This window comes from Ochotona curzoniae, unplaced genomic scaffold (assembly GCF_017591425.1).
Source record: "Ochotona curzoniae isolate NIBS_2020 unplaced genomic scaffold, NIBS_Ocur_1.0 scaffold_4701, whole genome shotgun sequence".
NCBI classification, from domain to species: domain Eukaryota; kingdom Metazoa; phylum Chordata; class Mammalia; order Lagomorpha; family Ochotonidae; genus Ochotona; species Ochotona curzoniae.
The window spans coordinates 81620376-81631912 of NW_024467122.1; positions in this window are offsets into that span (position 1 = coordinate 81620376).

An 11537-nucleotide genomic window follows, 5' to 3' on the forward strand; every position below is an offset into this window, starting at 1 on the left:
ACAATGCTGGTCCCCAGGGTCCTCAGTGAACCGTGGGGTGGCCCAACAAGTGTGGGGAGAGAGACCCATGGTGTCCCCAGGCTCAGGTCATTCACCTGTCCCCGTGCCGGAAAACAGGTTGGCAAACACCTGGCACACACAGCCCACCCCAGCAGGTTGTGCTCCCAGACTTTTGATGGACAGGCCGTGGGCACCCTGCTCTGCCTTGCTGGTCCCCTGGCACTGCTCACCAAGGTGCAGACTCCTAAGGAAGTTTCCCTACCCACCCACCCTCAACCCCACAGGAAGGTGAGAAGTCCCAGAATGAAGGGAGTAGGTGGGGTAACACAGAAGAAGCACAGCCAACTCAGGGAACCAACCAGGGGCAGAACGGGAGAAGTGAAGAGCCCCTCGTGATGTGAGAACCACCCCCCATGACTTTCCTAGGTCCTGCCAGGTGTGGAGGGGCAAGGGGTGAAGCGTCACACCGAACCATCAGACCTCAACATCAAAATGCACTTGAGACTGTATGAGCATAAAATGCAAGGCCAGAACTCACACTCAGTGAACTCCCAGCTGGGCCTGCATTTAACACGCCGTCAGTGTCACTGAGGCAGGTACCAGGACAGAGGCAGGGTGGCATTTCACGCTAATCACCTGTGGTGCCAGCGTCCCATATGAACACTGATTCACGTCCTGGCTGTTCCACTTCCCATCCAGCTCCCCGCTTGTGGCCCGGGAAAGCAGTCGAGGACGGCCCAAAGCCTTGGGCCTCTGCACCCACATGTGGGAGACCCAGAGGAGGTTCCTGGCTCCTGACTTTGGATCAGCTCAGCTCCAGAAGGCTTTTAGGGAATGAGCAGCAAATGGAATACCTTCTCTTTGTGTCTCCTTCTCTGTAAATCCACCTTTCAAATGAATAATAATTATTATAATAATCCTAGACAAGGGAGAATTATACTGCCCTTGCATCCAGGAAAGGGGAAGGACTCTCTTTGGGCAAAAACTCAACCTGGCCAGGACCTGGCCGGCTTGGATGGCAGCCCAGGGCCTCTGGAAACAGCGAGGGGGGTTGACTACAGCTTCAAACTGTTCAAAGTCCTAGCAACGATAGTCCATTGGCCGCAAGTCAGCGCAGGGAAGGCGGGACCCCACAAGCGCTTGCAGTTTGGGTCCTTGTTCTCCCCTCACTGGCCACGAGGGGGTGCTCTAGCTCCCTTTTCCATTAGTGTGGATTGGATGAAACACAGCAAGTCACCCAGAGGGTCCAGGCAGAGAAAGGGCGAATAGAGGGATGGAACTATGACAGAATGGAGAGATGAAGGGATGTAGAGATGGATGGGGGAGCGATGAGAGGATGGGATGACGAAGGGAGGGAGGGAAAGATGACAAGATGGAGAAGACAAAGCACAGATGCTAGTCTAGTGTGTAATGTGACCCCCACAACTGCCTGTCTCGCTCTCTGACAGCAGCTGGCCACAAGAAGCCTCCACAGAGCTGTTCATCGAACGCAGAAAGATTTGCTGAGCTAGCTCTCCCAACTGTCCTAACGCCATGACAAAGTCCTTCAGGGCAAGAACTGCAGCTGCCCTATCCCCAGTACAGCAGGGGCCCCTTCAGGGCTCCGGGGGGCGAGGGCTGGGGCTGCCCCTACAGCATGGCTCCGGGGGCGAGGGCCGGGGCTGCCCCTACAGCATGGCTCCTGGGGCGAGGGCTGGGGCTGCCCCTGCGTCCAGCACAGCACTGGCTCCCTCAAAGCTCCGAGACCTCCTTGTATTTCGGAGACACTGGGTCATCCTGCTTGCTGAGCTTCTATATTCAGCCTGAATATGCCTGTGTTGCTTCTACTGCTGCTGCTTCTTCTCCTTCTTTTTAAAAATATTTATTTATTTTTATTGGAAAGGCAGATATACAGAGAGGAGAGACAGACAGGAAGATCTTCCGTCAGATGATTCACTCCCCAAGTGACTGCAACGGCCGGTGCTACACCAATCCGAAGCCAGGAGCTAGGAATCTCCTCCAGGTCTCCCACACAGGTGCAGGGTCCCAAGGCTTTGGGCTGTCCTCAACTGCTTTCCCAGGCCACAAGCAGGGAGCTGGATGGGAAGTGAGGCTGCCAGGATTAGAGCAAATACCCATATGGGATCCTGGCGCGTTTAAGGCGAGGACTTCAGCCATTAGACTACCGCACTGGGCCCCTCTTTTTTAAGGTTTATCTATTTGTTTTTAATTGGAAAGTCAAATTTACAGAGAGAAGGAAAGGCAAAGATCTTCCATTAGCTAATTTATTCTACAAACAGTCGCAATATCTGGAGCTGAGCCAATCCAAAGCCAGGTGGCAGGAGCCTCTTCCCAGTCTCCAACGCAGGTGCAAAGTTCTAATTACTTGGGCCATCACTGATTGCTTTCCCAGGGCACAAGCAAGGAGCCGGATGGGAAGTGGGGCCGGTGCTTATAATGTATCCCGGCACGTTCAAGGCAAGGACTTTAGCCACTAGGCTACTTTCCAGGCCCAATAAGTGAAAATTAATTCAAATCAGGTAATTCGGGGCAGAGCCGTGGATCTGTCTGGATCATCCATGTGGCCGTGGCTGGGCGTATCTGAGCTGCTCCAGGCTTCTTGCTGGGGACTCTAGGTCTCCATCCGCTGCTGCCAAGTGGTAGGCCAAGTGGTGGCAGAATTCTGAGCTTGTGGATTGCCAGAGCAACAACAGAGCTGGGCTTTGCCTGCTGGCTGCCCACCGATGGGGTTTGCGGTCTTAAAGGGTGTGGCATAACTGCCGAGGGACATCCACTAATAAGGCCACAGTACATGTAGGTGAGGAATGAATCCTAAGGGACACCCTATGACAAGGCCACTGTACTTGCAGCTAAGTGAGGGGGCTGAGACCTTCTGGTTTGGAGGGGAGGTGGGTCAGACTGATACACCAGCTCACATGGGAGTCCTGAGATGGGCTTGTTAGCATGGAACGTGGCTGACCACCACATGCCTTTCCATGTGAAAGCTAGGGCTGGGGACCTATCTACCAGGGCTAGATCCCACTACCTGACTGAATGTCAGAACAGGGGATGGGCCACATTAGGCAGGGCCATGACATTAACCAGCCCACGAGAGAACCAGGGGTAGGTTCTGGGGGGATGTGTGGGCCAAACCTTGTGAAAATAAAAGTCCACAGGTTAGCTCAAGAGTTGGGGTGGTGATGGGCTTAGAGTTAGGGGCACAAAAAGCCTCCACAGAGCTGGGTTAGGGTTAGGGTGATTGACTATGGAACCTGCCAACACTCACAGGTACAGGAACCGAGGATAGTCTGGGCAGGTCCAGGCTGCAGCACCCGCATGTGCATCCTAAAATAAGGTGTGGGGCCCGGCGCGGTGGCGCAGTGGCGCAGTGGTTAAGGTCCTCGCCTTGAACGCCCGGGATCCCATATGGGCGCCGGTTCTAATCCCGGCAGCCCCGCTTTCCATCCAGCTCCCTGCCTGTGGCCCGGGAAAGCAGCTGAGGACAGCCCAAAGCTTTGGGACCCTGCACCCGTGTGGGAGACCCGGAAGAGGCTCCTGGCTTCAGATTGGCATAGCATCGACCGTTGCGCTCACTTGGGGAGTGAATCATCAGACGGAAGATCTTCCTCTCTGTCTCTCCTCTCTGAATTTCCGCCTTTCCAATAAAAATAAAATAAATCGGGCCCGGCGCAGTGGCACAGTGGTTAAGGTCCTCGCCTTGCACGCCCGGGATCCCATATGGGCGCCGGTTCTAATCCTGGCAGCCCCGCTTCCCTTCCAGCTCCCTGCTTGTGGCCTGGGAAAGCAGTCGAGGACGGCCCAAAGCTTTGGGACCCTGCACCCGTTGCGCTCACTTGGGGAGTGAATCATCAGATGGAAGATCTTCCTCTCTGTCTCTCCTCTCTGTATATCCGCCTTTCCAATGAAAAAATAATAAAAATAAATCTTTAAAAAAAATAAAAAAATAAAATAAATCTAAAAAACAAAACAAAACAAAAAAACAAGACAAAACAAAAAAAACAACAGGGTGTGGAGCAGGCTGAGCCGCAACATTTACCAGCTTCTACAAGATCAAGATGGAGGGGGCAGGCTTAGCCTGGCAAGGGCCTAGCACCTGCTGGCATGCGTGAGATCTGAGTCTGGGAGTGGGCCGAGTGGGGGAACTTGGGTAATTCCCCAAGTAGGTCATTAGCTCCCACTGACGAGCCTGTGTTCCAGGCATGGGGATCGGGCAGGATAAGGTAGCTCGAGCTTTTGGCAAAGGTGTGGGTTGGTTTTTGAAGGGGGCAGACCGGGCAGAACCAAGTAAACCTTAGCTCACTGGCAAGTGCACAAACCAGGCTGGAGTGCAGGTCATACCGGGTTAGGCTGTCACACCTACCAGTCAGCATGAGCTAAAGATGGGAGCAGACTGAGCAGGGTCAGGTTCCAGCATCTGCCAGCAAGAGTTGGGACTGGGGGCTGGCCAGGCCAGACCAGGCTACGGCACCCAAACGCAAAGGCCAAGACAGGGTAGAGACTGCATCAAGCTGGGTCAGAGCAACCACGGGCACGTGCAAGACCTATGGCTGGGAACAGGCCTGGCTGGAGAACAAAGGGGATGCTCTGACTGGGTTGTGGTTCCCACTGGTGAGTGTGAGGGCCAGAATGAGGGTTGCTGCCTGGTCTGGATATGGTTGCAGTGTTCCTTGGGGCATAAGTGTGGACTGGGTCTGAGATGTGCCAGACTGGACTAAACTGCGTTCACTGGTGCTCATGAGAACCACGATAGGTGTGGGACAGGCTGCGTTAGGTCTCTGCCTCTGCCGAGCTGTGTCTGGGTGCGGACCAGGCTTGGCTGTGGTGTAACACCAGTAGTAAAAACAGGAATGGGTGAAGGCTGGTCAAGGAAGGCCACTGTTCCTGCTGGAACAGGAGGTAGACTGAGTCGGGCTGGCCCATGGACCCACCAGTGTGTGTAAGATCTGGAACTGGGAGAAGTTCTGATGGAGGAGCTTGTGAAACTCTTCTGTTGGGATACAGTCCCTGCAGGTGAGCGCAAGAACCATGATAGGGAGCAGCCCAGACCAGGCTAGGGGATGGTACTCCCCAGCATACAATTGGCACAGGTTGGGGGCAAAACTGGGCCAGTTTATATCATCAGTTGGCAAATCCGAGCATCAGAATGGAGTATGAGTCAGGCTGTTATGGGCTGCAACACAAACCAGTTCACATGAAAGCCAGGACAAGGGGTTGGACTGGGCTAGGTTGCAGCCTCAACCAGCATGAGCTGGAATTGGGGGTGGGCCGGGCCTGGCCAGGCTACAGCTCCCACTAGCAAATGCCAAGGAGAGGTGGGCCATGCCAGACTGGGCTACAGCACCCAACCAGCACATGTTAGACCCAGGGATGGAGGGGGCGAACCCTGGTAGGGGGACTGCATGGGGTTCTACTGCTGGACCACACTCCCTCTTGTAGGTGTGAGAGTTAGGATAGGGGCAGACCAGGCTGGGCAGGGCTACAACGTGTTGGCCTCATGTGAGATGGATCAGGGGAAAGCCAGGCTGGGTTGACTGTTCCTACTGGTACATGCTTAAGCCAGAGTGGGTGTGGGTAGGTTGGGCTTTGCCACAGCATCAGTTGGCAGATGCTGGCATGGGCGGCAAATTCTGTCAAGTTAAACTGCAGAACTACCTGGAGAGTGCAAGATCCAGGAATGGGAGTGGACCCGGTAGGGAAACAATGGGCACCTCCTTCTTGGGTTGCCACTCCCACTGGTGAGCCTGAGAACCACAACTGGGGTAGGCATGGCTAGACAGAGAGTGGCACACGCTGGCAGGTGTGTGGGCTGGATAGTGGGGCTGGTTGGGTTGAACTAGACTTCAATACTCATTGACATGTATGAGAGATGAATGGGATGTGGGATACACTGGACCTGTCTGCTGTGCATACTGGCAAGCATGGGAACCAGGGCAGGTGGTAGGCCTGGTGGGGGTTACTGCTGATCGCTCTGACTAGGTTGTAGCTCCCACTGGTTTGTATGAGGGCCAACTGTGTGGTGGACAGGATTGGGCTGGGCTGCAACACCCATTGGTTTATATGAAAGATAGGGCTGGATACAGAACTGACCTAGCAATCACAACCACCAGCATGTGCATAATAAGCTGATTGGGGCAATAAACTGAGCTGGACCCTGTATTGACAAGCACATAGAAGAATCAGGTCTGGGATCACCTCAGATGAGGTTTCTTTGGGCATCCCCCCAACTGAACCACTGGATTCCGAACCCCAGTCATGGAGACAAGTGGAGTTTCCATGGTCTGGCCGTGGAGTGCTTGTATCAGCTGGGCCTCAGTGGCTTAGATGGAGCAGTGGACAGCATATCCAGATGCACATGGAGGATACGGCAGCGCACTGGAGTCTGCGGAGGACACCTGCTGCCACAACAGAGGATGGAAGACAGAACAAAGGAATCAACAACCCCAGCCAAGTATAAGCAGTGAACTATCTGGGCAATTGGAGACTCTAAGGTGGACTACGTCAGCCAATGGATTCTGGAGATATTTCATTGTGATTGGAGTGGCGAGATTGGCAGTAATTCAGAACTGCTGAACTATCGAAACCACTTGAGCAGGACCCTCCGAGCATGCCCCGCATCAGGGACCCCAGGGACACCCAGGTGTTGTGTGGCTATCCTCCATCCCAGGATACAAAGGTGTTTGGGGGATTGAGTGTGGCTTTTCCCTTTATCTCCCTGCTTCCCCCAGATATAGGAAGAAAAAAAAAAAAAAGGAGAGTGTGGAAATAATGGTCTCACCCACCTTCCTGTAGCCCTTGACCCTTATCACCCTAATTAACTATGTACAATCGTCCAAAAATAAAGATGATTAAAACAAAAATTCACAGCCCGGTGCAGTGGCACAAGTGGTTAAGGTCCTCGCCTTGCACGCCCGGGATCCCATATGGGAGCCGGTTCTAATCCCGGCAGCTCCACTTCCCATCCAGCTCCCTGCCTGTGGCCTGGGAAAGCAGTCGAGGACAGCCCAAAGGTTTGGGAACCTGCACCTGCGCGGGAGACCCAGAAGAGTCTCCTGGCTTCGAATCGGCATAGCATCGACCGTTGCGCTCACTTGGGGAGTGAATCATCGGACGGAAGATCTTCCTCTCTGTCTCTCCTCTCTGAATTTCCGCCTTTCCAATAAAAAAAAAATTCACTCCAATAATAGAGTTCACCCCTTCTCTGGCTCACTGCCTCTGCTCCCCCAAATGCCCACAAGAGCAGGTGGTGGGCTAGACGGAAACCAGGAGCCAGGATATCATCCAGGTGTCCCACGTGGGTGGGAGGGGCCTAAACACTTTGATTATCTTCTCCTTTTCCCAGGCCATCAGCAGGGAGCTGGACTGGAAGTGGGGCAGCCAGGAACTTGAGCAGGTACCCATACAGGATATGGAAACAGCACAGTGCTGGCCCCAAGTATGGGGTTTCCTTTTTATAATGACAAGAATCTTCTGGAATTCAAAAATGGTGATGGTTGTACATTGTAGAGAACACACTCATTGCCACTGAGCTCCTCATTCTCTGTCTTGTGTTTTGTTTTTTTAAGATTTATTTATTTTGGGCCTGGCACAATAACATAGTGGTTAAGGTCCTCACCTTGCATGCGCTGGGAACCCATATGGTCACAGTTTCTAATCCTGCTGGCCCTGCTTCCCATCCAGCTCCGTGCTTGTGGCCTGGGACAGCAGTCGAGGACGGCCCAAAGCCTTGGGACCCTGCACCTGCATGGGAGACCTGGAAGAAGCTCCTGGCTCCTGGCTTCGGATTGACTCAGCTCCGGCCTTTGCGCTCACTTGGGGAGTGAATCATCGGACGGAAGATGTTCCTCTCTGTCTCTCTTCCTCTCTGTATATTTAACTTTGCAATAAAAATAAATCAATCTTAAAAAAAGGAAGAGAAATAGAAACTTCTCTCCCGCGTAGCGGGTCACAGCAACTGAAACCTAGGACCTGTGTGTGCGCTCCAGGCTCAGTGTCTTTCATACGACATGGGTGACCTCGGGACAGGCTGTTCAGTTCTCTGAGACCACAGACACTGCTGACCTCTTGATTTCATCCTGGGGCTCAGCACACAGAATCCAGTGCCACTGGCCTGGACTGCTGGCCGAGAAGCCCCATGAGCTGCCGCTGGGAAATGGTGTAATCTGTGGTAAACCCTGAGGCAGGGAAGGAAAGCCAACACACAGAGGAAGGGTGGAGGTCACTGCTGGGTCATCCCAGCCACTGGCAGGGGGAAGAAACTTCTGGAATCAGACTAGACTAGACAGAGCTGAAATCAGTTGTGACCAGGGGCAAGTATCCTTTCAGTCTGTCTTGTAAGACTTACCTCACAAGGCTGCCCTGAGGCAAGCACAAGATCCAAGTGACTCATGATGGGCCTCACACGGGAGTATTTAGTAATTGTGTTTAAGAAAACAGTTCTGGGGCTGATGCTGTGGTGCCATGGGTCAAGCCATTGCTCAAAACCTTGGTTGCCCCATCTTTTTCAAAGATTTGTTTATTTTTACTGGAAAGTCAAATATACGGAGAGGAGGAGAGACAGAGATCTTCCATGTGCTAGTTCACTCCCCAAGTGGCCACAAAACGGCCAGAACTGAGTCAATCTGAAGCCAGGAGCTTCTTCTGGGTCTCCCACACAGGTGCAGGGTTCCAAGGTTTTAGACCGTCCTCGACTGTCTTTCCCAGGCTACAAGCAGGGAGCTGGATGTGAAGTAGAGTAGCTAGGATTAAAACCGGCACCCAGGGAGTCCAGGCCTTGGGGTTGGGGGCGGCTTGCAGCTTCCTGCAGTGTGGCAGCTGTGGGGGTGCCCCTACCCAGCTGGATCCAAAAGCTGGGGACTCAAGCCAAAGCCACTGTGGAACGGCAGTGGCTGAGTCCTTGGCTTTGGGCAGCCCGTGCACCAAATGGTGTCAGGCTCTGCCTGCTGGCTGCCCAGCGGCGAGCTCTGGGGTTTTTAGGATATGAAATTGCTGCTTAGGGACACCCATGAATAAGGCCAGTTTTAATGTAGGTGAGAGATGAATGCTGGGTGATTCCTAGTAACAGGGTCATGAAACTTTCGGGCAAGCATGGAGACTGAGACCTGATGGTTTGAAGGGAGTGTCCATAAGATCTATTTGGGCCAGACTGATTCACTAGCCAAATTAGGAATCCTAAAATGGGCTGTTAACCTAGAGCATCACTGACTGCCACACACCAGTCCACACCAAAGCTATGGATGGGGGCCTGTCTGGTAGGGCTAGGTACCATTACTTGACTGGGTGGGGGAATAGTGGACTGGTCACATTTGGCAGGGTCAAGACACTAACCAGCACGCGAGAGAACTTGGTCCAGGGGTAAACTCTGTGGGGGAAGTATTGGCCCAACCCTGTGGAAATAAAAATCCCACAGGTTAGCTCGTGAGTTGGGGTGGCGATGGGCTAAGCTAGGAGTGACCATGGCACCTGCCATCACTTACAGGTAAAGGAACCGATGGCAATCTGGGCAGGTCAAGGCAGCAGCACCCGAATGTGCATCCTAAAATAGGATGTGTGGTGGGCCAAGCTGCAACTGGAAGGGGGCGGACTGGGCAGGGCCAAGCAAACCTCAACTCACAAAAAACGAAAAGAAATCAGGATGGAGCACATGTCATTCCGACCTAGGCTCTTACCCCAGCTGGTCTTCATGAGGCAGGGATACTACAGCACAGCATTGAAGGCAAAGGCTGAGACAGGTGAGGGGCTAAGCCAACTGGGTCAGAACAACCACTGGCACGCGCGCAATCTAGGGTTGGGAATAGACTTGATTGGGGAGCTGTGTGAGTGCACCCTTGCTGAGTTGGGATTCCCATGGGAGGGTACAGGGGGCTGGAGTGGGGGCTGCGTTCTGGTCTGGATATGGCTGCAATCTCCCTAGGCACAAGTGTGGACGGGGGCTGGGCGCACCAAGCTAGGACACCAGCACCATCTGGTGTTCTGGAGAACCTGGGTAGATGCAGGACGGACTAGGCTGGGTCTCTGCCCCTACCGAGCCATATGTGAGCAGTGTCTGGGTATGGATAAGCCTTGGTTGGGATGAAACAGCCAACACCAAGAACTGGAATGGATGGAAGGTTAGCAATGAGGGCTGACCCATGGAACCACCAGTATGTGGAAGACCTGGCATAGGGAGAGGTTCTGAAGAAGGAACTTGGGAAACTCCTCTGTCGAAACACAGTCCCTACAGGTGAGTGCAAGAACCACGATATGGAGCAACCCAGACCAGGCCAGAGGAAGATACCCACCATCATACATATGACATAGGGGGCAGACCAGGCTGAACCCGTTCACATCAACCGCTGGTGAATCTGAGCACCAGCATAGAGTGTGGGTCAGGCCAGTTTCAGTTGCAACACAAACCAGTGTACATTAAGGAATGCCAAGGTGAGGTGAGCCATACCAGATGTGGTTGCAGTGCCCAAACAGCACACGTGAGAACTGGGGCGGGGGGCGGGGGGAAGGAGGCAAAGCCGACAGGGAAATGTGGGCTTCCCTGCTGGACAACCACTCCCATTGGAGAGCATGAGTTGGGATGGGGGCAGAACAGACCAGGCAGGGCTATAGCACCTGTGGGCCTCATGTGAGCTAGACTGGGAAAGGGCCAGATTGGGCTAACTGTTCCAACTGATGCAAGCAAGCAAAAATTAGAGTGAGTAAGAGTTGGTTGGGCTTTGCCACATCATCAGCTGGCAGAGGCTCACACTGGGGGCTAATTCTGTTAAGTTAAATGCCAAAACCACTTGGAGAGTGCATAATCTGGAAGTTGGAGTGGCCTAGTAGGGAGACAGTGTCCCTAATCAACTAACCACTCCCACTGGAGAGCATGAAAACCAGGCCAGGGGCAGGGGTGGATAGATAGAAAGGCACCTGCCAGAGTATGTGTGTGGGTTGGATAGTAGGTTGGTTGGGTTGAACTAGGCTTCAATACCCATTAACAGTTACGAGAACTAATGAGACTTGGGACAGACTGAACAAGCCTGCGGTACATACTGGCAAGTATGGCAACCAGGGTAGGGAGCCGGCCTGGTGGGGGTTATGGGGAGTTGCCCCAACTAGGCTGCAGCTTCCACTGGTTTGCGTGAGGACCGAGTGGGAAGTGGGTAGGATCAAGCTGGACTACAACACCCATTGGTTCAATGGAAGACAGGACTGGAAACAGAACTGACCCAACAATTGCAACCACCAGCATGTGCATAAGCTGACTGGGGCGCAACGGACTGTGCCAGACCCTGCACTGGCAAACACACACAAGAATCAGGTTTGGGATCATATCAGATGAAGTTTCTCTGGAGATCCCTCCAACTGAACTGCTGATCTCAGAACCCCAACCATGAAGGGACTATGTCAGCCAGTGGATTCTGAATAGGTTTCATCATTATTAGAACGGCAAAATTGGCAGCAATTCAGACCTGTTGAACTATCAAAACTGCTTGAGCAGGACCCTCAGAGCGTGCCCCACGTCGGGGACCTGGGATGGGTGGGAGGCTGGGCGGGGCTTTTCCCTT